Source organism: Chiloscyllium plagiosum, unplaced genomic scaffold (genome assembly GCF_037043375.1).
Source record: "Chiloscyllium plagiosum isolate Xiang-an unplaced genomic scaffold, Cpla_swu_hap1 HiC_scaffold_35, whole genome shotgun sequence".
Classification (NCBI taxonomy): domain Eukaryota; kingdom Metazoa; phylum Chordata; class Chondrichthyes; order Orectolobiformes; family Hemiscylliidae; genus Chiloscyllium; species Chiloscyllium plagiosum.
Window position 1 is genome coordinate 49824040 of NW_028270173.1, and position 26559 is coordinate 49850598.

General features: G+C 51.3%; 1 protein-coding gene across 2 annotated transcripts in view; it reads left to right on the top strand.

Moving 5' to 3' along the window:
• The first annotated feature begins 9144 nt into the window (after positions 1-9144).
• The window catches only part of LOC148140830 (uncharacterized), a 51169-nt gene continuing 33754 nt past the window's right edge, over positions 9145-26559 (top strand). Inside the window, exons 1-2 of one of the 2 annotated variants that reach the window (XM_087979601.1) lie at positions 9145-9397; positions 10014-10124. The gene's annotated coding sequence lies outside the window, so the exon portion shown is untranslated. The remainder of the gene's footprint in view (positions 9398-10013; positions 10125-26559) is intronic. The other variant, XM_087979602.1, reaches the window with a different exon arrangement.

Sequence of the window (26559 nt, forward strand, 5' to 3'; positions counted from 1 at the left end):
TGGTCTGCTAGCTGTCTCACACTCGGTGTTCTGCAGTATAACTATGGTCTGCTAGCTGTCTCACACTCAGTGTTCAGCAGTATAACTATGGCCTGCTAGCTGTCTCGCGCTCGGTGTTCTGCAGTAAAATTATGGCCTTGCTAGCTGTCTCACACTCGGTGTTCTGCAGTATAACTATAGCCTGCTAGCTGTCCCACACTTGGTGTTCTGCAGTATAACTAGTCCTGCTAGCTGTCCCACACTCGGTGTTCTGTAGTATAACTATGGCCTGCTAGCTGTCCCACACTTGGTGTTCTGCAGTATAACTATGGCCTGCTAGCTGTCTGACACACGGTGTTCTGCAGTATAACTATGGCCTGCTAGCTGTCCCACACTCGGTGTTCTGCAGTATAACTATGGCCTGCTAGCTGTCTGACACACGGTGTTCTGCAGTATAACTATGGCCTGCTAGCTGTCTCACACTCGGTGTTCTGCAGTATAACTATGGCCTGCTAGCTGTCCCACACTCGGTGTTCTGCAGTATAACTATGGCCTGCTAGCTGTCTGACACACGGTGTTCTGCAGTATAACTATGGCCTGCTAGCTGTCTCACACACGGTGTTCTGCAGTATAACTATGGCCCGCTAGCTGACTCACACTCGGTGTTCTGCAGTATAACTATGGCCTGCTAGCTGTCTCACACTCGGTGTTCTGCAGTATAACTATAGCCTGCGAGCTGTCTCACACTCGGTGTTCTGCAGTATAACTATGGCCTGCTAGCTGTCTCACACTCGGTGTTCTGCAGTATAACTATGGCCTGCTAGCTGTCTCACACTCGGTGTTCTGCAGTATAATTATGGCCTGCTAGCTGTCTCACACTCGGTGTTCTGCAGTATAACTATAGCCTGCTAGCTGTCTCACACTCAGTGTTCTGCAGTATAACTATGTCCTGCTCGCTGTCCCACACTCGGTGTTCTGTAGTATAACTATGGCTTGCTAGCTGTCCCACACTCGGTGTTCTGCAGTATAACTATGTCCTGCTCGCTGTCCCACACTCGGTGTTCTGTAGTATAACTATAGCCTGCTCGCTGTCTCACACTCGGTGTTCTGCAGTATAACTATGGCCTGCTTGCTGTCTCACACTCGGTGTTCTGCAGTATAACTATGTCCTGCTAGCTGTCTCACACTCGGTGTTCTGCAGTATAACTATGGCCTGCGAGCTGTCTCACACTCGGTGTTCTGCAGTATAACTATGGCCTGCTAGCTGTCTCACACTCGGTGTTCTGCAGTATAACTATGGCCTGCTAGCTGTCTCACACTCGGTGTTCTGCAGTATAACTATGGCCTGCGAGCTGTCTCACACTCGGTGTTCTGCAGTATAACTATGGCCTGCTAGCTGTCTCACACACGGTGTTCTGCAGTATAACTATGGCCTGCTAGCTGTCTCACACTCGGTGTTCTGCAGTATAACTATGGCCTGCTAGCTGTCTCACACTCGGCGTTCTGCAGTATAACTATGGCCTGCTAGCTGTCTCACACTCGGTGTTCTGCAGTATAACTATGTCCTGCTCGCTGTCCCACACTCGGTGTTCTGTAGTATAACTATGGCCTGCTAGCTGTCCCACACTCGGTGTTCTGCAGTATAACTATGTCCTGCTCGCTGTCCCACACTCGGTGTTCTGCAGTATAACTATGGCCTGCTTGCTGTCTCACACACGGTGTTCTGCAGAATAACTATTGCCTGCTAGCTGTCTCACACTCGGTGTTCTGCAGTATAACTATGTCCTGCTAGCTGTCTCACACTCGGTGTTCTGCAGTATAACTATGGCCTGCGAGCTGTCTCACACTCGGTGTTCTGCAGTTTTACTATGGCCTGCTAGCTGTCTCACACTCGGTGTTCTGCAGTATAACTATGGCCTGCTAGCTGTCTCACACTCGGTGTTCTGCAGTATAACTATGGTCTGCGAGCTGTCTCACACTCGGTGTTCTGCAGTATAACTATGGCCTGCTAGCTGTCTCACACACGGTGTTCTGCAGTATAACTATGGCCTGCTAGCTGTCTCACACTCGGTATTCTGCAGTATAACTATGGCCTGCTAGCTGTCTCACACTCGGCGTTCTGCAGTATAACTATGGCCTGCTAGCTGTCTCACACTCGGTGTTCTGCAGTATAACTATGGCCTGCTAGCTGTCCCACACTCGGTGTTCTGCAGCATAACTATGGCCTGCTAGCTGTCTCACACTCAGTGTTCTGCAGCATAACTATGGCCTGCTAGCTGTCTCACACTCGGTGTTCTGCAGTATAACTATGGCCTGCTAGCTGTCTCACACTCGGTGTTCTGCAGTATAACTATGGCCTGCTAGCTATCTCACACTCGGTGTTCTGCATAGCTTCCTGATGAAGCAGCAACACTTTCAATTCACTTCCCACAGCCTCGTCTACTGCATTCCCTGCTCAGTATTTGGTCTCTCCCCTACACTGGGGGAATGAAGCATAGCCTGGTGACTGCTTCACAGAATACTTGCATTCTGTTCACAGTGATGGCCCTGACTATCCTGCCACATTAACACGCCACCCTGTTCCCTGGCCAACGTCTCTGTCTCAGGCTTGCTGCAGTGATCCAGCAAAGCTCAGTCTGAACTGGAAACATAACGCCTCATTTTCCATATTGGCCGTCTGCACATTCTGGTCTTAATATTGAGTTGAAAAATTTCTGGGATTGATCTCTGCCATGTCCTTACGCCGATCCTCACACATCAGGTCTTGTTATCACACAGTTCTGCTATTACACACAACCTATTGTTAGCCAGCTAACCGTCTCCATTAACAGCTATTCACCCTCGTCACCAGATTGTTGCCAACTGCTTTGTCTGTCCAACTGCTCTTCTGTCTGTTTGGGCTCTATCTCCACCTCTTGTTTACTCCTTACATCCTTCCCCACCCTACCCGTGAATAAAATCCCACATTTTCCTCACTACCATCACTTTCTGAGGAAGGGCCACTTGACCTGAAACATTAACTCTGATTTCTCTCCATAAATGCTGACGTATCTGCTGTGCTTTTCCAGCACCACACTCTCGACTCTGATCTCCAGCATCTGCCATCCTCACCTTCTTCAATTTTGCTTGGGTTTGGCTTGACTTTTGGCACCAAATTTCCTGCAGACACGTGCCCACTGTCCCTTAGTGGCACATCCTTTACAGATTTGAAGGAAGGTTGAACAGCCTACAAGGAGGTGTGACAAACCACAATTGGTCACAGAATTTAAATAAAAACAGGAAGTTCAGGGAAAACTCAGCATGTCTGGCAGCAGGTCTTAATATTTCAAGTCCAATATCACCCTTTGGAATGTGAGGTTGTGTAGGGATGGAACATGAGAACAAGGGTAGGCATGCTGTTATCCTGGGAGGGGTGGAGGGATGGGATAAGTGCAGAAATTCAGAAAATGGATCATACGTGACTGAGGCCCCTGTCAACCACAAGCTTGGAGGAAAATTCATGGTTGAGGAAAAAGAACTAAATGACAGAGGCACCTCTGTGGGATGTGGCATCAACAGAACAGATGCAGTGGAGATGGAGAATGGAATGGAATGGAATCCTTGCAGGAAGCAGTGTTCGGGGAAATGCAGTCGAGGTAATTATGGGAGTGGGTGGGCTTGTTATGGATATAGATGGACAGTTTCACTTCAGAAATAGAAACATGGAAGTCCAGCAAGGGAAGGGAAGAGTCAGAGATGTGTGTGGTCAGAGTGAGAGAATGATGGAATCAGTTACAAAAGTAATGAATTTTTCTAACTTCAGGCAAAAGCAGGAAGCAACATCAAATATATCTTCAACGTATCAAAGAAAGAAATTGGGTGGGGACTCGAATCGGACTGTGAAAAGGGAATGTTCCACATCACCCACAAGGAGCCAGCCAGTTGTGGCCAAACCTTTCACTTGGAGAAAGTGAGATGAATGAAAAGGGAACTAGTTCACACACAATGATCTCTGCCAGGTGGGTGGAGCCCAGGCTCTGCAAGGAGCCTGGAGGTGGGTGACCCAAATCGGGTACATGGTCTGTCTTTACAGCTCAGATTCTATTTTGAAATAATCAATAATTAACACCGATACAGGACACTCTTTTGAATGGGAATCAGATCAGTCACAAACACAGTAATTTCCAGTAAATATTGTGAGTTCAATTTGTGACATTATCAGTTTCATTCCACAAACTGGTCAATAAAACAAACCTGTGATAAAGGGATTGGATTTTGGCCAGTCTGACAGTTCCAGGGGTTTGAATTAGGAACCTGGAAACAAACAAAACAGCAGCTGCTCCTGTCAGTATTATTGGTCTGAAAAAGGAAAGAGAATCTCCAACTGAAAGAACAAAAACCGAAAGTAACATGGATGCAGGAAATCAGAAACAAAAACCAGAGATTGCTGGCAAAGGTCAGCAAGTCTGGCAGCATCTGGGAGGGTCATCAGAGCTAATGTTTCAGGACCAGGAACCCTTCTTCTGAACTAATGGTAGTGCGGAAAATGTTGGTTTTTATGCAGAAGATTGGGTGGGGGAGAAGGTCAGGATTAAAATCAGGTGGAGATAGAGCCTAAAGAGAGAAACAGTTGGACAGCCAAAGGACTGTATAGCAGTCAGCTTAGGAAACTGAATATCTATAAAGAGGGACTGTTAGTGGTTAAAAACAGGTTGTGTGTAATAGCAGACCATGTGATAACAAGGCCTGGTATGTTCTCCCTGGCCTGGGCCTGGGGGAAGACATAGGAGAAGCTAAAGCCTGGAAATTGTTGAACTCAGTATTGAGTCCAGAAGGCTGCAGGTCCCTAAGTGGATAAGGCGGCGTTGTTCTTCCAGCTTGCACTGAGCTTCACTGAAGCACTGCAGCAAACCTGAGACAGATGTTGGCCAGGGAACAGGACGGGGTGTTGTAATGGCAGACAATTGGAAGCTCAGGCTCTTATTTTGCAGACAGAGTGTAGGTGTTCTGCAAAGCAAGCACCCAGGCTGAACTTCCTTTCCCACTCCATGCTTTATTTCCTCAGTGCAGTGGAGACCACATTGTGAACAGCATATATACTCGGCTAGTTTGAATCCAGTGCAGGTAAATCGCTACTTCACCTTGAAGGTGTGTTTCGGGCCTTGGAGAGTGAGAAGGGAGGAAGTAAAGGGACAGGTGTTACACCTTCTGCAGTGACAGGAGAAGGTTCCATGGGTCTGTGGATGGCCAGTGTTGAGAGTGAAGGTGGAATGAGCCAGGGTGTCCTGGAGGGAATGGGCCTTGGGGAAGGCAGATGACAGAGAGGAGGGCAATATGCATCTGGTGGCAGCATCTTACTGGTACTGATGGAAATAGCAGCGAATGATCCTTTGGATGTGGATGCTGGTGGGATGCGAGGTGACAACAAGGGGATTCTTATTGCTGTTGTTCATCAGAAGAGACTGGGTGAGGGCCAAAGTGTGGGTCAGACTTGGCTGAGGGTCCTCTCAACCATGGTGCTGAGGAATCAGTGCTCAGTTCAGGAAGGAGGTGGATATTTTGGAGGCCACCTTATCAAAGCTGGCATCGACAGAGGAACTGGGAGAATGGAACAGAGTCGTTACAAGAAGCAGGATGTGAGGATGTCTACTCAAAGTAAATGTGGTTTGAGGTGGATATTGGTGTCCAACTTATCACCAAACATGGAAACAGAGATGTGGAAAGAAGGAAAAGGAGGAGTCAGTGAAAGACCAGGGAAGGTGAGGACATGGTGGAAATAGATAAACATTTCCAATTTCAGATGAGAGCAAGAAGCAGCACCAATAACATTACTGATATAACGGAGAAAGAGTTGTGGGTGGGGCCTGGAATAGGACTGAACAAGGAACATTCCTCATACTCCATAAGGATACAGATATAACAGGGGCCCTAATGGGTACACCTCTTCCCTGAAAAAGTGAGAGAAGTAAAAGGAGAAGTTGCCCAGGGTGAGAACAAGCTGGGCCAGGCAGAGGGGAGTGGTGGTGGATGGGGACAGTACCGGCCTTTTTTCCAGGAAGAGGCGGAGATCCCTGAGACCATCCTTGATGGGGGATCGGCGTGGAAAGGGGTTGCTGTATCCCATGAACTGGAAATTCCAAAACTGAGGTAAAGTCTGCGGAAAATCGGGGATATAAGTGGGCAGGATCTGGACAAGGGAAGGAAAAAACTCAAATCGATGTCTGAAGAGATGAGTTCAATGGGACAGGAGCAGGTATTATCTCTGGGTCTGCCAGAGCAGTTTTGTCTAAGGATTTTGTAAAGGAGATAGAAGCGAGGTGTGCAGAGTTGGGAGACAATGACTTTGGAGGTAGTTGTGGGAGGTGATCACCAGATGAAATGAGATTAGTGACTGAATCATAAAATCCTTATGGAAGCAGGCCATTCAGCCCATCGAGTCCACACTTAACCTCTGAAGAGCACCCAACCTAGACCAACCTGCTTGCCACATCCCTGTAACTCTGCCTTTTCCATGGCCAATCCAACTAACCTTACATTTTGAGGACAGATTATGCATTATGGGAGAAACCGGAGTACCCAGAGGAAACCCACACAGACTCAGGGAGATTGTGCAATCTCCACACAGACAGTCACCTGAGTGTGTAACTGAAGCCGGGCCGCTAGCATTGTGAGGTAGCAGTGCTAAGCACTTGGCCACTGTGCTGCCCAACTATTGTGGAGATGGTGGCCTGGTGTTCCATGTCGGGGTCATGGTCCAGGGGGCATTCAGAGGGAGCTTCATAATGTCGAGATCCATGTGCCAGGCAACAACAGCACCACCCTTGTTAGCAGCCTTGAATACAAAGGCTGGATCTGAGAGCATGGAGTGCCATCAGTTCAGAGGGAGAGAGGTTGGAATGAGCAAGGGGGCTGAAAAATTGCAGCACACAATGTCACATCAACAGTTCTTGATGAACAAGTGTAGGTAATAGGCAAGACAGAGGGATTTAGGAAGGGAAAGTATTGGAGATGAGTGAAAGGATCTGTGTGATGGGGATAGGACTCTTGTCCAAAGAAATGGGCATGAAGGTGAAGATGACAGATGAGGAATTTAATATCATGCTCGTGTCTGAAATTCATTAAGGTAGGGACTCAGTGGGATAAAACTCAGACCTTTGCTGAATACACAACACTCAGCAGAGAGTGAAAGGTCTGGCGGGACTCATAATTTGTAATAAACTTTTTATTCAGAAGTATTGTAATTATAATGAGCTATTCTGTGCTGACATCAGTGACACAGTTTTAATTAATGGGTAGGAATCAGGAAGCTTTTTAATCAAGCCTGGCAGGAAGCAAGAGAAGTCGAGGTTAAATCGCATTTATTGTAATGCCGGAGGCCTAAAAGGTAAGACAAATTAACTCAGGGCAAGGATGGATCATGGGACTGAGATATTTTCGCCACTACAGAAACATGGCTGAGGGAGGGCATGACTGACAGCTCAATGTTCCATGGTACAGACATTATAGCAAGGTTAGAGGAGAGGCAAGAAAGGATGAGGAATTGCACTTTTGATTCAGGAGATCAGCACAGCAATGCTGACAGATGACATTCTTGAGGGTTCATCCTCTGAGTTTATATGTGTAGACCTGACAAATAAAAATGTGGAGATCACTTTCATGGCATTGTACTCTATGCTTTCCAAAGGTCAGCAGAAGATTGAGGACTAAATATGTAAGGGGTCTGGTGATAGCTGCAAATGTAATAAGGTTGTAATCGATGGGAATTTTAACTTTTGCATCATTGACTGGGACTGTCATAATTTTAAAGACTTGGATGGAGAGAAATTTGTTGAGTTCATTCAGGAAGACTTTCTCATGTTGTATGCAGATAGCCCTACTAGAGAAGGGGCAAAACTTGACCTCCTTTTGGGAAATTATGCAGGGCAAATGACTGAAGTGTTAGTGGGGAAGCACCTTGGGACCAATGACCATAACTCCATTAGTTTTAAAACAGTTCTGCAAAAGAATAGGTCTGGTCCACAAGTTAAAGTTCTAAACTGGGCCAACTTTGATGGTCTTAGACAGGAACTTCCAAAAGTTGATTGAGGGAGGCTGTTCGCAGGCAAAGGGACTGGTTAGTGGGAGGCTCTCAAAAGTGAGGTAAGGAGAGTACAGGGCTAGCATGTTCCTGGGAGAGTGAAGGGTAAGGCTGGCAGGAGTAGGGAACACTGGATGACTAGAGTTATTGAGATCCTTGTCAAGAAAAGGGAGGAGGAATATGACAGTTATAAGCAACTGAGATCAACTTATTTCCTTGAGGAGTTTAGAGGGTGTCAGAGTACACTTAAGAGAGAAATCAGGATGGTTAAAAGGAGACATGAGAGGCCTTTGGCAGATAAGAGAAGAGAGAATCCAAAGGGACTCTACAAGTACATGAGGACAATATAGTAACTAGGGAGAGAATAGGACCTCTTAAAGATTAACAAGGTCGTCTATGTGTGGAGCCACAAGAGATGGGTGAGACCAGAAATGAATATTTCTCTTCAGTATTTCCCATCAAGAAAGATATGGATGCGAGAGAACTTGGGGGATTAAACAGTGATGCCTTGAAGAGAATCCACATTACAGAAGAGGAGGTTCTTAAAATACATTAAGGTAGATAACTTCCCAGGAGCTGATAAAGTGTATCTGAGGACTTTGTGGGAAGCGAGCGAGGAAATTGTGGGGCCCTTAGCAGAGATATTTGTCTCATTGACAGCCACAGGGGAAGTGCTTGACGATAAGAGTTTGGCTAATTTTGTGCCAATATTTAAGAAAAACCACAGGGAAATGCCTGGAAACTACAGATTGGTGAGCCTAACATCTGTGGCAGTAAAATGTTAGATGGAATTCTAAGAGTCAGGATCTACAGGCATTTGGAGAGGCAAGGACTTATTTGGGATAGTCAGCATGGCTTTGTGCATAAGAAATCATGTCTCACAAGTTTGATTGAGTTTTTGAATGGGTGATCAAGGAAGTAGATGAAGGACAGTGCAGTAGACCACGTTTCTCCAATGTGAAATTTGAGTAAAAACGAAACTTTCAGCATTTCCCAGAAACAGTTTCATTGTGGAGAACTGCAACTGAACAAGTGAAAGTGAAACGGTTTGAAACCCCAATGCTGACTTCTACAAAGGTCGGAATTTTATGATCTGGCAAAGAAAGCATCAGTGCCCACAGTAACTAATCCTTATCCAAATCAGATTGCAGCTTTATTCCAGATATAAATACCTGTTAACATAAGACTTTTAGCCACTGAAACAATCAGAAACTAACTTCATCTCCCACGACGGATGAGAGTCTTCGACAGTGTTTCAGCAAGTGCCGTTGTTCCTGTATCTGAGATCTTCGTGAAAACTCTGGTCCATCCAGTCCCGATAGTGACTCCCCCACAGCTGGAACACAGACAGTTTATGTACAGGTCAGTGAAATAGATTCATGTGGGAAAGAACCTGCAAGTGTGAGTTTAGCTGTTTGTATATATGAGTGTGAGGATGGTCTTCTACATTACTGTGAGACAGTGAGAGGGTGGCCGGATAGTGTGAAATACTATTTGGAGGTGTGTGAATGTAAAATATTTGTGAGCATGTGTATAAGCACGTGTGATCGAGATAATCACAAGGGGCAAAGAACAGTAAAACTGGTCAATGAGACAGACTGGTCAGACTTATCTCGTATACCTCCAAGTAAAGGTTAGTACATCCAGCTCATTTCCTTTGTGACTGTCTTTTTACTGATTGATTCCTTGCTTGAGTTACACTCGTTATACTGTAACATCAATTTCTGTCTTGGGGTTGTTGTACTGTGATATCAAGTACATTGGATCAATCCACTGCTCTTCACTGTCCAATGGGATTGACAGACTTCAGTCTTCTGCTTGGGCTGTGACTTTTAATGTGTTCTATATTTTTCTACTTTCACTGTTCCAAAACAGAGTATCACCTTTCTGGTGCTGTTGGATTTTATAATGTATTCCAACTCTATTGTGAAAACATTCAGAGTCAGGAAATTCTGATAGTTTTCTTTTCACATAACAGGTGCTGTCAATGCAGGAGAAGAGATCTTACTGAAACCACTGGTATCTCCACACATTGCAGTAATTCCCCTACAACTGGAAAACAATTTCATTTCAAGGAAACCTGTAGAATGTGAGATTATCTATTCGTGTGTCTGAGTATAAGGGGGGCTGGAGTATTATTATGAGACAACAAGGTTGTGGATAGGTGTGACAATGGTTGTGTTAGCATTACAGTAATTCCATAAGTATTAAAAATGTCTGTGAATTCACCACATTTGTGTTTTTAGAAACATGTCTGACTACAAAAGATGATACTGTACTGTACTTTAGGGAGGGTGAAGGCCCTGCGGTATTATTATTTGACGATTAATCCAGAGACCCAGGTAATGACCTTGGCACCTGCTTAGCAAACAGTAGAACATGAATTCCATTCAAATCTGGAATTAAGAGACCATACATTCATTGTCAATTGTCAGAAAAAAAAATCTGGTTTGCTCATGTCCCTTAAGGAAGGGAATTGCCATCCTTACCTGGTCTGGTCTGGTCTGGTCTACATATGACTTCAGGCCCACAGCAATGTGGTTGACTCTTAATGCCCTCTGGGCAATTAGAGATGGGCTATAATTGCTGACCTCGCCAGCAATGCCCTCATCCCGTGAATGAATCATTTTTAAAAATTTGATATGTGTTCAAAATGTGTTCAGAAATTAGGAAGTTGTGCTTTGGTTATAAAGCGCACTGGTGTGACCACACCTGCAGTTCTGTGTACAGTATTGGTCTTGTTATTTACGAAAGAATGGAAAGAAACTGGAAGCTGTTCAGGGAAGATTTAAAGAGTAGTATCTGGAATGGCCAGGTCACCTGATGAGGAAAGTTTGACACGTTATGTTTGTAAATGCTGGAGTTTAGATCTGTCTGTAGCAGTGACTTGATTGAAACACAAGATCTGGAGGGATCCTGACAGGTTGGTATGTAGAGAGTGTATCCTCTTTAGGGAGAGTCTAGAATGTGGGATCACTCCTTGGAGGTAAGGTTTTTTTTTGTGTAGTCAGGAGTAACAAAGGCTGAGATAGGAGATTGGTTGGTCAATCGGAAGCAGAAAGTAGAAAAAAGTGGGGTTTTTTTCAATGTGGAATGGTATCACATGCCCTGATGCATCCAGTTATTACTGTCCCTGGCCCATCCTGTTACTGCTGTCCCTGCACCATCCTGTTACTGCTGTCCCTGACCCATCCTGTTCCTGCTGTCCCTGACCCATCCTGTTACTGCTGTCCCTGCTCCATCATGTTGCTGCTGTCCCTGTGCCATCCTGTTACCGCTGTCCCTGCAACATTCAGTTACTGCTGTCCCTGACCCATCCTGTTACTGCTGTCCCTGACCTATCCTGTTACTGCTGTCACTGCACTCTCCTGTTACTGCTGTCCCTGGCCCATCCTGTTACTGCTGTCCCTGCACCATCCTGTTACTGCTGTCCCTGCACCATCCTGTTACTGCTGTCTCTGTGCCATCCTGTTTCTGCTGGCCGTGACCCATCCTGTTACTCCTGTCCCTGCACCATCCTGTTATTGCTGTCCCTGCACCATCCTGTTACTGCTGTCCCTGACCCATTCTGTTACTGCTGTCCCTGCACCATCCTGTTATTGCTGGCCCTGACCCATCCTGTTACTCCTGTCCCTGACCCATCCTGTTACTGCTGTCCCTGACCCATCCTGTTACTGCTGTCCCTGACCCATCCTGTTACCGCTGTCCCTGCACCATCCTGTTACTACTGTCCCTGACCCATCCTGTTACTGCTGCTCCTGACCCCTCCAGTTACTGCTGTCCCTGCACCATCCTGTTACTGCTGTCCCTGACCCATCCTGTTGCTGCTGTCCCTGCGCCATCCTGTTACTGCTGTCCCTGCACCATCCTGTTACTGCTGTCCCTGACCCATCCTGTTACTGCTGTCCCTGACCCATTCTGTTACTGCTGTCCCTGACCCATCCTGTTACTGCTGTCCCTGACCCATCCTGTTACTACTATCCCTGACCCACCCTGTTACCACTGTCCCTGCACCATCCTGTTACTGCTGTCCCTGCACCATCCTGTTACTGCAGTCCCTGTCCCATCCTGTTACTGCTGTCCCTGACCCACCCTGTTACTGCTGTCCCTGATCCACCCTGTTACTACTGTCCCTGCACCATCCTGTTACTGCTGTCCCTGCACCATCCTGTTACCGCTGTCGCTGTCCCATCCTGTTACTGCTGTCCCTGACCCATCCTCTTACTGCTGTCCCTGACCCATTCTGTTACTGCTGTATCTGACCCATCCTGTTACTGCTGTCCCTGACCATCCTGTTACAGCTGTCCCTGTCCCATCCTGTTACTGCTGCCCCTGCACCATCCTATTACTGCTGTCCCTGGCCCATCCTGTTACTGCTGCCCTTGCACCATCCTGTTACTACTGTCCCTGGCCCATCCTATTACTGCTGTCCCTGCACAATCCTGTTACTGCTGTCCCTGACCATCCTGTTACCGCTGTCGCTGTCCCATCCTGTTACTGCTGTCCCTGGCCCATCCTTTTACTGCAGTCCCTGACCCATCCTGTTACTGCTGTATCTGACCCATCCTGTTTCTGCTGGCCCTGACCCATCCTGTTACTCCTGTCCCTGACCCATCCTGTTACTGCTGTCCCTGCACTCTCCTGTTACTGCTGTCCCTGGCCCATCCTGTTACTGCTGTCCCTGCACCATCCTGTTACTGCTGTCTCTGTCCCATCCTGTTTCTGCTGGCCCTGACCCATCCTGTTACTCCTGTCCCTGCACCATCCTGTTACTGCTGTCCCTGACCCATTCTTTTACTGCTGTCCCTGCACCATCCTGTTACTGCTGTCCCTGACCCATTCTGTTACTGCTGTCCCTGCACCATCCTGTTATTGCTGGTCCTGACCCATCCTGTTACTCCTGTCCCTGACCCATCCTATTATTGCTGTCCCTGACCCATCCTGTTACTGCTGTCCCTGCACCATCCTGTTATTGCTGTCCCTGCACCATCCTGTTACCGCTGTCCCTGCACCACCCTGTTACTGCTGTCCCTGACCCATCCTGTTACTGCTGTCCCTGACCCATCCTGTTACTGCTGTCCCTGCGCCGTCCTGTTATTGCTGTCCCTGCACCATCCTGTTACTGCTGTTACTGCTGTTACTGTTACTGCTGTCCCTGTCCCATCCTGTTACTGCTGTCCCTGACCCATCCTGTTACCGCTGTCCCTGCACCTTCCTGTTACCGCTGTCGCTGTCCCATCCTGTTACTGCTGTCCCTGGCCCATCCTCTTACTGCTGTCCCTGAACCATCCTGTTACTGCTGTCCCTGACCCATCCTTTTACTGCTGTCCCTGGCCCATCCTGTTACTGCTGTCCCTGCACCATCCTGTTACTGCTGTCCCTGCACCATCCTGTTACTGCTGTCCCTGACCCATCCTGTTGCTGCTGTCCCTGCGCCATCCTGTTACTGCTGTCCCTGCACCATCCTGTTACTGCTGTCCCTGACCCATCCTGTAACTGCTGTCCCTGACCCATTCTGTTACTGCTGTCCCTGACCCATCCTGTTACTGCTGTCCCTGACCCATCCTGTTACTGCTGTCCCTGACCCACCCTGTTACCACTGTCCCTGCACCATCCTGTTACTGCTGTCCCTGCACCATCCTATTACTGCAGTCCCTGTCCCATCCTGTTACTGCTGTCCCTGACCCACCCTGTTACTGCTGTCCCTGACCCACCCTGTTACTACTATCCCTGCACCATCCTGTTACGGCTGTCCCTGCACCATCCTGTTACCGCTGTCGCTGTCCCATCCTGTTACTGCTGTCCCTGACCCATCCTCTTACTGCTGTCCCTGACCCATTCTGTTACTGCTGTATCTGACCCATCCTGTTACTGCTGTCCCTGTCCCATCCTGTTACTGCTGCCCCTGCACTCTCCTGTTACTGCTGTCCCTGGCCCATCCTGTTACTGCTGTCCCTGCACCATCCTGTTACTGCTGTCTCTGTCCCATCCTGTTTCTGCTGGCCCTGACCCATCCTGTTACTCCTGTCCCTGCACCATCCTGTTACTGCTGTCCCTGACCCATTCTGTTACTGCTGTCCCTGCACCATCCTGTTATTGCTGGTCCTGACCCATCCTGTTACTCCTGTCCCTGACCCATCCTATTATTGCTGTCCCTGACCCATCCTGTTACTGCTGTCCCTGCACCATCCTGTTATTGCTGTCCCTGCACCATCCTGTTACCGCTGTCCCTGCACCACCCTGTTACTGCTGTCCCTGACCCATCCTGTTACTGCTGTCCCTGACCCATCCTGTTACTGCTGTCCCTGCGCCGTCCTGTTATTGCTGTCCCTGCACCATCCTGTTACTGCTGTTACTGCTGTTACTGTTACTGTGTCCCTGTCCCATCCTGTTACTGCTGTCCCTGACCCATCCTGTTACCGCTGTCCCTGCACCTTCCTGTTACCGCTGTCGCTGTCCCATCCTGTTACTGCTGTCCCTGGCCCATCCTCTTACTGCTGTCCCTGAACCATCCTGTTACTGCTGTCCCTGACCCATCCTTTTACTGCTGTCCCTGGCCCATCCTGTTACTGCTGTCCCTGCACCATCCTGTTACTGCTGTCCCTGCACCATCCTGTTACTGCTGTCCCTGACCCATCCTGTTGCTGCTGTCCCTGCGCCATCCTGTTACTGCTGTCCCTGCACCATCCTGTTACTGCTGTACCTGACCCATCCTGTAACTGCTGTCCCTGACCCATTCTGTTACTGCTGTCCCTGACCCATCCTGTTACTGCTGTCCCTGACCCATCCTGTTACTGCTGTCCCTGACCCATCCTGTTACTGCTGTCCCTGACTCACCCTGTTACCACTGTCCCTGCACCATCCAGTTACTGCTGTCCCTGCACCATCCTATTACTGCAGTCCCTGTCCCATCCTGTTACTGCTGTCCCTGACCCACCCTGTTACTGCTGTCCCTGACCCACCCTGTTACTACTGTCCCTGCACCATCCTGTTACTGCAGTCCCTGTCCCATCCTGTTACTGCTGTCCCTGACCCACCCTGTTACTGCTGTCCCTGACCCACCCTGTTACTACTGTCCCTGCACCATCCTGTTACTGCTGTCCCTGACCCATCCTGTAACTGCTGTCCCTGACCCATTCTGTTACTGCTGTCCCTGACCCATCCTGTTACTGCTGTCCCTGACCCATCCTGTTACTGCTGCCCCTGCACCATCCTATTACTGCAGTCCCTGTCCCATCCTGTTACTGCTGTCCCTGACCCACCCTGTTACTGCTGTCCCTGACCCACCCTGTTACTACTGTCCCTGCACCATCCTGTTACTGCTGTCCCTGCACCATCCTGTTACCGCTGTCGCTGTCCCATCCTGTTACTGCTGTCCCTGACCCATCCTCTTACTGCTGTCCCTGACCCATTCTGTTACTGCTGTATCTGACCCATCCTGTTACTGCTGTCCCTGACCATCCTGTTACGGCTGTCCCTGTCCCATCCTGTTACTGCTGCCCCTGCACCATCCTATTACTGCTGTCCCTGGCCCATCCTGTTACTGCTGCCCTTGCACCATCCTGTTAGTGGTGTCCCTGGCCCATCCTATTACTGCTGTCCCTGCACAATCCTGTTACTGCTGTCCCTGCACCATCCTGTTACTGCTGTCCCTGACCATCCTGTTACCGCTGTCGCTGTCCCATCCTGTTACTGCTGTCCCTGGCCCATCCTTTTACTGCTGTCCCTGACCCATTCTGTTACTGCTGTATCTGACCCATCCTGTTTCTGCTGGCCCTGACCCATCCTGTTACTCCTGTCCCTGACCCATCCTGTTACTGCTGTCCCTGCACTCTCCTGTTACTGCTGTCCCTGGCCCATCCTGTTACTGCTGTCCCTGCACCATCCTGTTACTGCTGTCTCTGTCCCATCCTGTTTCTGCTGGCCCTGACCCATCCTGTTACTCCTGTCCCTGCACCATCCTGTTACTGCTGTCCCTGACCCATTCTGTTACTGCCGTCCCTGCACCATCCTGTTATTGCTGGCCCTGACCCATCCTGTTACTCCTGTCCCTGACCCATCCTATTATTGCTGTCCCTGACCCATCCTGTTAATGCTGTCCCTGCACCATCCTGTTATTGCTGTCCCTGCACCATCCTGTTACCGCTGTCCCTGCACCATCCTGTTACTGCTGTCCCTGACCCATCCTGTTACTGCTGCTCCTGACCCCTCCTGTTACTGCTGTCCCTGACCCATCCTGTTACTGCTGTCCCTGCGCCGTCCTGTTATTGCTGTCCCTGCACAATCCTGTTACTGCTGTTACTGCTGTTACTGTTACTGCTGTCCCTGTCCCATCCTGTTACTGCTGTCCCTGACCCATCCTGTTACTGCTGTCCCTGACCCACCCTGTTACCACTGTCCCTGCACCATCCTGTTACTGCTGTTACTGCTGTTACTGTTATTGCTGTCCCTGTCCCATCCTGTTACTGCTGTCCCTGACCCATCCTGTTACTGCTGTCCCTGACCCACCCTGTTACCACTGTCCCTGCACCATCCTGTTACTGCTGTCCCTGCACCATCCTGTTACCGCTGTCGCTGTCCCATCCTGTTACTGCTGTCCCTGGCCCATCCTCTTACTGCTGTCCCTGACCCATCCTGTTACTGCTGTCCCTGACCATCCTGTTACGGCTATCCCAGTCCCATCCTGTTACTCCTGTCCCAGACCCATCCTATTATTGCTGTCCCTGACCCATCCTGTTACTGCTGTCCCTGCACCATCCTGTTATTGCTGTCCCTGCACCATCCTGTTACCGCTGTCCCTGCACCACCCTGTTACTGCTGTCCCTGACCCATCCTGTTACTGCTGTCCCTGACCCATCCTGTTACTGCTGTCCCTGCGCCGTCCTGTTATTGCTGTCCCTGCACCATCCTGTTACTGCTGTTACTGCTGTTACTGTTACTGCTGTCCCTGTCCCATCCTGTTACTGCTGTCCCTGACCCATCCTGTTACCGCTGTCCCTGCACCTTCCTGTTACCGCTGTCGCTGTCCCATCCTGTTACTGCTGTCCCTGGCCCATCCTCTTACTGCTGTCCCTGAACCATCCTGTTACTGCTGTCCCTGACCCATCCTTTTACTGCTGTCCCTGGCCCATCCTGTTACTGCTGTCCCTGCACCATCCTGTTACTGCTGTCCCTGCACCATCCTGTTACTGCTGTCCCTGACCCATCCTGTTGCTGCTGTCCCTGCGCCATCCTGTTACTGCTGTCCCTGCACCATCCTGTTACTGCTGTACCTGGCCCATCCTGTAACTGCTGTCCCTGACCCATTCTGTTACTGCTGTCCCTGACCCATCCTGTTACTGCTGTCCCTGACCCATCCTGTTACTGCTGTCCCTGACCCATCCTGTTACTGCTGTCCCTGACTCACCCTGTTACCACTGTCCCTGCACCATCCAGTTACTGCTGTCCCTGCACCATCCTATTACTGCAGTCCCTGTCCCATCCTGTTACTGCTGTCCCTGACCCACCCTGTTACTGCTGTCCCTGACCCACCCTGTTACTACTGTCCCTGCACCATCCTGTTACTGCTGTCCCTGCACCATCCTGTTACCGCTGTCGCTGTCCCATCCTGTTACTGCTGTCCCTGACCCATCCTCTTACTGCTGTCCCTGACCCATTCTGTTACTGCTGTATCTGACCCATCCTGTTACTGCTGTCCCTGACCATCCTGTTACGGCTGTCCCTGTCCCATCCTGTTACTGCTGCCCCTGCACCATCCTATTACTGCTGTCCCTGGCCCATCCTGTTACTGCTGCCCTTGCACCATCCTGTTACTGCTGTCCCTGGCCCATCCTGTTACTGCTGTCCCTGCACAATCCTGTTACTGCTGTCCCTGACCATCCTGTTACCGCTGTCGCTGTCCCATCCTGTTACTGCTGTCCCTGGCCCATCCTTTTACTGCTGTCCCTGACCCATCCTGTTACTGCTGTATCTGACCCATCCTGTTTCTGCTGGCCCTGACCCATCCTGTTACTCCTGTCCCTGACCCATCCTGTTACTGCTGTCCCTGCACTCTCCTGTTACTGCTGTCCCTGGCCCATCCTGTTACTGCTGTCCCTGCACCATCCTGTTACTGCTGTCTCTGTCCCATCCTGTTTCTGCTGGCCCTGACCCATCCTGTTACTCCTGTCCCTGCACCATCCTGTTACTGCTGTCCCTGACCCATTCTGTTACTGCTGTCCCTGCACCATCCTGTTATTTCTGGTCCTGACCCATCCTGTTACTCCTGTTCCTGACCCATCCTATTATTGCTGTCCCTGACCCATCCTGTTACTGCTGTCCCTGCACCATCCTGTTATTGCTGTCCCTGCACCATCCTGTTACCGCTGTCCCTGCACCACCCTGTTACTGCTGTCCCTGACCCATCCTGTTACTGCTGTCCCTGACCCATCCTGTTACTGCTGTCCCTGCGCCGTCCTGTTATTGCTGTCCCTGCACCATCCTGTTACTGCTGTTACTGCTGTTACTGTTACTGCTGTCCCTGTCCCATCCTGTTACTGCTGTCCCTGACCCATCCTGTTACCGCTGTCCCTGCACCTTTCTGTTACCGCTGTCGCTGTCCCATCCTGTTACTGCTGTCCCTGGCCCATCCTCTTACTGCTGTCCCTGAACCATCCTGTTACTGCTGTCCCTGACCCATCCTTTTACTGCTGTCCCTGGCCCATCCTGTTACTGCTGTCCCTGCACCATCCTGTTACTGCTGTCCCTGCACCATCCTGTTACTGCTGTCCCTGACCCATCCTGTTGCTGCTGTCCCTGCGCCATCCTGTTACTGCTGTCCCTGCACCATCCTGTTACTGCTGTCCCTGACCCATCCTGTAACTGCTGTCCCTGACCCATTCTGTTACTGCTGTCCCTGACCCATCCTGTTACTGCTGTCCCTGACCCATCCTGTTACTGCTGTCCCTGACCCATCCTGTTACTGCTGTCCCTGACCCACCCTGTTACCACTGTCCCTGCACCATCCTGTTACTGCTGCCCCTGCACCATCCTATTACTGCAGTCCCTGTCCCATCCTGTTACTGCTGTCCCTGACCCACCCTGTTACTGCTGTCCCTGACCCACCCTGTTACTACTGTCCCTGCACCATCCTGTTACTGCTGTCCCTGCACCATCCTGTTACCGCTGTCGCTGTCCCATCCTGTTACTGCTGTCCCTGACCCATCCTCTTACTGCTGTCCCTGACCCATTCTGTTACTGCTGTATCTGACCCATCCTGTTACTGCTGTCCCTGACCATCCTGTTACGGCTGTCCCTGTCCCATCCTGTTACTGCTGCCCCTGCACCATCCTATTACTGCTGTCCCTGGCCCATCCTGTTACTGCTGCCCTTGCACCATCCTGTTACTGCTGTCCCTGGCCCATCCTATTACTGCTGTCCCTGCACAATCCTGTTACTGCTGTCCCTGACCATCTTGTTACCGCTGTCGCTGTCCCATCCTGTTACTGCTGTCCCTGGCCCATCCTTTTACTGCTGTCCCTGACCCATTCTGTTACTGCTGTATCTGACCCATCCTGTTTCTGCTGGCCCTGACCCATCCTGTTACTCCTGTCCCTGACCCATCCTGTTACTGCTGTCCCTGTACTCTCCTGTTACTGCTGTCCCTGGCCCATCCTGTTACTGCTGTCCCTGCACCATCCTGTTACTGCTGTCTCTGTCCCATCCTGTTTCTGCTGGCCCTGACCCATCCTGTTACTCCTGTCCCTGCACCATCCTGTTACTGCTGTACCTGACCCATTCTGTTACTGCCGTCCCTGCACCATCCTGTTATTGCTGGCCCTGACCCATCCTGTTACTCCTGTCCCTGACCCATCCTATTATTGCTGTCCCTGACCCATCCTGTTAATGCTGTCCCTGCACCATCCTGTTATTGCTGTCCCTGCACCATCCTGTTACCGCTGTCCCTGCACCATCCTGTTACTGCTGTCCCTGACCCATCCTGTTACTGCTGCTCCTGACCCCTCCTGTTACTGCTGTCCCTGACCCATCCTGTTACTGCTGTCCCTGCGCCGTCCTGTTATTGCTGTCCCTGCACAATCCTGTTACTGCTGTTACTGCTGTTACTGTTACTGCTGTCCCTGTCCCATCCTGTTACTGCTGTCCCTGACCCATCCTGTTACTGCTGTCCCTGACCCACCCTGTTACCACTGTCCCTGCACCATCCTGTTACTGCTGTTACTGCTGTTACTGTTATTGCTGTCCCTGTCCCATCCTGTTACTGCTGTCCCTGACCCATCCTGTTACTGCTGTCCCTGACCCACCCTGTTACCACTGTCCCTGCACCATCCTGTTACTGCTGTCCCTGCACCATCCTGTTACCGCTGTCGCTGTCCCATCCTGTTACTGCTGTCCCTGGCCCATCCTCTTACTGCTGTCCCTGACCCATCCTGTTACTGCTGTCCCTGACCATCCTGTTACGGCTATCCCAGTCCCATCCTGTTACTGCTGCCCCTGCACCATCCTATTACTGCTGTCCCTGGCCCATCCTGTTACTGCTGCCCCTGCACCATCCTGTTACTGCTGTCCCTGGCCCATCCTGTTACTGCTGTCCCTGACCCACCCTGTTACCACTGTCCCTGCGCCATCCTGTTACTGCTGTCCCTGCACCATCCTGTTACTGCTGTCCCTGACCCATCCTGTTACTGCTGTCCCTGGCCCATCTTTTACTGCTGTCCCTGACCATCCTGTTACCGCTGTCGCTGTCCCATCCTGTTACTGCTGTCCCTGTCCCATCCTGTTACTGCTGTCCCTGACCATCCTGTTACTGCTGTCCCTGCACCATCCTGTTACTGCTGTCCCTGACCATCCTGTTACTGCTGTCCCTGTCCCATGCTGTTACTCCTGTCCCTACACCATCCTGTTACTGCTGTCTCTGACCCATGATGTTACTACTGTCCCTGCAACATCCTGTTACTGCTGTCCCTGCACCATCCTGTTACCGCTGTCTCTGTCCCATCCTGTTTCTGCTGGCCCTGCACCATCCTGTTATTGCTGGCCCTGACCCATCCTGTTACTCCTGTCCCTGACCCATCATGTTACTGCTGTCCCTGCACACTCCTGTTACTGCTGTCCCTGGCCCATCCTGTTACTGCTGTCCCTGCACCATCCTGTTACTGCTGTCCCTGCGCCATCCTGTTACTGCTGTCCCTGCACCATCCTGTTACTGCTGTCCCTGACCCATCCTGTTACTGCTGTCCCTGACCCATCCTGTTACTGCTGTCCCTGACCCACCCTGTTACCACTGTCCCTGCACCATCCTGTTACTGCTGTCCCTGCACCATCCTGTTACTGCAGTCCCTGTCCCATCCTGTTACTGCTGTCCCTGACCCACCCTGTTACTGCTGTCCCTGACCCACCCTGTTACTACTGTCCCTGCACCATCCTGTTACCGCTGTCGCTGTCCCATCCTGTTACTGCTGTCCCTGACCCATCCTCTTACTGCTGTCCCTGACCCATTCTGTTACTGCTGTATCTGACCCATCCTGTTACTGCTGCCCCTGCACCATCCTATTACTGCTGTCCCTGGCCCATCCTGTTACTGCTGCCCTTGCACCATCCTGTTACTGCTGTCCCTGGCCCATCCTATTACTGCTGTCCCTGCACAATCCTGTTACTGCTGTCCCTGACCATCCTGTTACCGCTGTCGCTGTCCCATCCTGTTTCTGCTGTCCCTGGCCCATCCTTTTACTGCTGTATCTGACCCATCCTGTTTCTGCTGGCCCTGACCCATCCTGTTACTCCTGTCCCTGACCCATCCTGTTACTGCTGTCCCTGCACTCTCCTGTTACTGCTGTCCCTGGCCCATCCTGTTACTGCTGTCCCTGCACCATCCTGTTACTGCTGTCTCTGTCCCATCCTGTTTCTGCTGGCCCTGACCCATCCTGTTACTCCTGTCCCTGCCCCATCCTGTTACTGCTGTCCCTGACCCATTCTGTTACTGCTGTCCCTGCACCATCCTGTTATTGCTGGACCTGACCCATCCTGTTACTCCTGTCCCTGACCCATCCTATTATTGCTGTCCCTGGCCCATCCTGTTACTGCTGTCCCTGCACCATTCTGTTATTGCTGTCCCTGCACCATCCTGTTACAGCTGTCCCTGCACGATCCTGTTACTGCTGTCCCTGACCCATCCTGTTACTGCTGCTCCTGACCCCTCCTGTTACTGCTGTCCCTGACCCATCCTGTTACTGCTGTCCCTGCGCCGTCCTGTTATTGCTGTCCCTGCACCATCCTGTTACTGCTGTTACTGCTGTTACTGTTACTGCTGTCCCTGTCCCATCCTGTTACTGCTGTCCCTGACCCATCCTGTTACTGCTGTCCCTGACCCACCCTGTTACCACTGTCCCTGCACCATCCTGTTACTGCTGTCCCTGCACCATCCTGTTACCGCTGTCGCTGTCCCATCCTGTTACTGCTGTCCCTGGCCCATCCTCTTACTGCTGTCCCTGGCCCATCCTGTTACTGCTGTTCCTGCACCATCCTATTACTGCTGTCCCTGGCCCATCCTGTTACTGCTGCCCTTGCACCATCCTGTTACTGCTGTCCCTGGCCCATCCTATTACTGCTGTCCCTGCACAATCCTGTTACTGCTGTCCCTGACCATCCTGTTACCGCTGTCGCTGTCCCATCCTGTTTCTGCTGTCCCTGGCCCATCCTTTTACTGCTGTATCTGACCCATCCTGTTTCTGCTGGCCCTGACCCATCCTGTTACTCCTGTCCCTGACCCATCCTGTTACTGCTGTCCCTGCACTCTCCTGTTACTGCTGTCCCTGGCCCATCCTGTTACTGCTGTCCCTGCACCATCCTGTTACTGCTGTCTCTGTCCCATCCTGTTTCTGCTGGCCCTGACCCATCCTGTTACTCCTGTCCCTGCACCATCCTGTTACTGCTGTCCCTGACCCATTCTGTTACTGCTGTCCCTGCACCATCCTGTTATTGCTGGACCTGACCCATCCTGTTACTCCTGTCCCTGACCCATCCTATTATTGCTGTCCCTGGCCCATCCTGTTACTGCTGTCCCTGCACCATTCTGTTATTGCTGTCCCTGCACCATCCTGTTACAGCTGTCCCTGCACGATCCTGTTACTGCTGTCCCTGACCCATCCTGTTACTGCTGCTCCTGACCCCTCCTGTTACTGCTGTCCCTGACCCATCCTGTTACTGCTGTCCCTGCGCCGTCCTGTTATTGCTGTCCCTGCACCATCCTGTTACTGCTGTTACTGCTGTTACTGTTACTGCTGTCCCTGTCCCATCCTGTTACTGCTGTCCCTGACCCATCCTGTTACTGCTGTCCCTGACCCACCCTGTTACCACTGTCCCTGCACCATCCTGTTACTGCTGTCCCTGCACCATCCTGTTACCGCTGTCGCTGTCCCATCCTGTTACTGCTGTCCCTGGCCCATCCTCTTACTGCTGTCCCTGGCCCATCCTGTTACTGCTGTCCCTGACCATCCTGTTACGGCTATCCCAGTCCCATCCTGTTACTGCTGCCCCTGCACCATCCTATTACTGCTGTCCCTGTCCCATCCTGTTACTGCTGCCCCTGCACCATCCTGTTACTGCTGTCCCTGGCCCATCCTGTTACTGCTGTCCCTGACCCATCCTTTTACTGCTGTCCCTGGCCCATCCTGTTACTGCTGTCCCTGCACCATCCTGTTACTGCTGTCCCTGACCCATCCTGTTACTGCTGTCCCTGGCCCATCTTTTACTGCTGTCCCTGACCATCCTGTTACCGCTGTCCCTGGCCCATCCTTTTACTGCTGTTCCTGACCCATCCTGTTACTGCTGTCCCTGCACCATCCTGTTACTGCTGTCCCTGACCATCCTGTTACCGCTGTCCCTGTCCCATCCTGTTACTGCTGTCCCTGACCATCCTGTTACTGCTGTCCCTGCACCATCCTGTTACTGCAGTCCCTGACCATCCTGTTACTGCTGTCCCTGTCCCATGCTGTTACTCCTGTCCCTACACCATCCTGTTACTGCTGTCCCTGACCCATGCTGTTACTACTGTCCCTGCAACATCCTGTTACTGCTGTCCCTGCACCATCCTGTTACCGCTGTCTCTGTCCCATCCTGTTTCTGCTGGCCCTGACCCATCCTGTTACTCCTGTCCCTGCACCATCCTGTTACTGCTCTCTCTGTCCCATCCTGTTACTGCTGTCCCTGCACCATCCTGTTATTGCTGGCCCTGACCCATCCTGTTACTCCTGTCCCTGACCCATCATGTTACTGCTGTCCCTGCACTCTCCTGTTACTGCTGTCCCTGGCCCATCCTGTTACTGCTGTCCCTGCACCATCCTGTTACTGCTGTCTCTGTCCCATCCTGTTTCTGCTGGCCCTGACCCATCCTGTAACTCCTGTCCCTGCACCATCCTGTTACTGCTGTCCCTGACCCATTCTTTTACTGCTGTCCCTGCACCATCCTGTTATTGCTGGCCCTGACCCATCCTGTTACTCCTGTCCCTGACCCATCCTATTACAGCTGTCCCTGACCCATCCTGTTACTGCTGTCCCTGCACCATCCTGTTACTGCTGTCCCTGACCCATCCTGTTACTGCTGCTCCTGACCACTCCTGTTACTGCTGTCCCTGACCCATCCTGTTACTGCTGTCCCTGTGCCATCCTGTTACTGCTGTCCCTGCACCATCCTGTTACTGCTGTCCCTGACCCATCCTGTTACTGCTGTCCCTGACCCATTCTGTTACTGCTGTCCCTGACCCATTCTGTTACTGCTGTCCCTGACCCATCCTGTTACTGCTGTCCCTGTCCCATCCTGTTACTGCTGTCCCTGACCCACCCTGTTACTGCTGTCCCTGACCCACCCTGTTACTACTGTCCCTGCACCATCCTGTTACGGCTGTCCCTGCACCAACCTGTTACCGCTGTCGCTGTCCCATCCTGTTACTGCTGTCCCTGACCCATCCTCTTACTGCTGTCCCTGACCCATTCTGTTACTGCTGTATCTGACCCATCCTGTTACTGCTGTCCCTGACCATCCTGTTACGGCTGTCCCTGTCCCATCCTGTTACTGCTGCCCCTGCACCATCCTATTACGGCTGTCCCTGGCCCATCCTGTTACTGCTGCCCTTGCACCATCCTGTTACTGCTGTCCCTGGCCCATCCTATTACTGCTGTCCCTGCACAATCCTGTTACTGCTGTCCCTGACCATCCTGTTACCGCTGTCGCTGTCCCATCCTGTTTCTGCTGTCCCTGGCCCATCCTTTTACTGCTGTCCCTGACCCATCCTGTTACTGCTGTATCTGACCCATCCTGTTTCTGCTGGCCCTGACCCATCCTGTTACTCCTGTCCCTGACCCATCCTGTTACTGCTGTCCCTGCACTCTCCTGTTACTGCTGTCCCTGGCCCATCCTGTTACTGCTGTCCCTGCAACATCCTGTTACTGCTGTCTCTGTCCCATCCTGTTTCTGCTGGCCCTGACCCATCCTGTTACTCCTGTCCCTGCACCATCCTGTTACTGCTGTCCCTGACCCATTCTGTTACTGCTGTCCCTGCACGATCCTGTTATTGCTGGACCTGACCCATCCTGTTACTCCTGTCCCTGACCCATCCTATTATTGCTGTCCCTGACCCATCCTGTTACTGCTGTCCCTGCACCATCCTGTTATTGCTGTCCCTGCACCATCCTGTTACAGCTGTCCCTGACCCATCCTGTTTCTGCTGTCCCTGCACCATCCTGTTATTGCTGTCCCTGCACCATCCTGTTACAGCTGTCCCTGCACCATCCTGTTACTGCTGCTCCTGACCCCTCCTGTTACTGCTGTCCCTGACCCATCCTGTTACTGCTGTCCCTGCGCCGTCCTGTTATTGCTGTCCCTGCACCATCCTGTTACTGCTGTTACTGCTGTTACTGTTACTGCTGTCCCTGTCCCATCCTGTTACTGCTGTCCCTGACCCATCCTGTTACTGCTGTCCCTGACCCACCCTGTTACCACTGTCCCTGCACCATCCTGTTACTGCTGTCCCTGCACCATCCTGTTACCGCTGTCGCTGTCCCATCCTGTTACTGCTGTCCCTGGCCCATCCTCTTACTGCTGTCCCTGACCCATCCTGTTACTGCTGTCCCTGACCATCCTGTTACGGCTATCCCAGTCCCATCCTGTTACTGCTGCCCCTGCACCATCGTATTACTGCTGTCCCTGACCCATCCTGTTACTGCTGTCCCTGGCCCATCCTGTTACTGCTGCCCCTGCACCATCCTGTTACTGCTGTCCCTGGCCCATCCTGTTACTGCTGTCCCTGACCAATCCTTTTCCTGCTGTCCCTGGCCCATCCTGTTACTGCTGTCCCTGCACCATCCTGTTACTGCTGTCCCTGACCCATCCTGTTACTGCTGTCCCTGGCCCATCTTTTACTGCTGTCCCTGACCATCCTGTTACCGCTGTCCCTGGCCCATCCTTTTACTGCTGTTCCTGACCCATCCTGTTACTGCTGTCCCTGACCATCCTGTTACTGCTGTCCCTGACC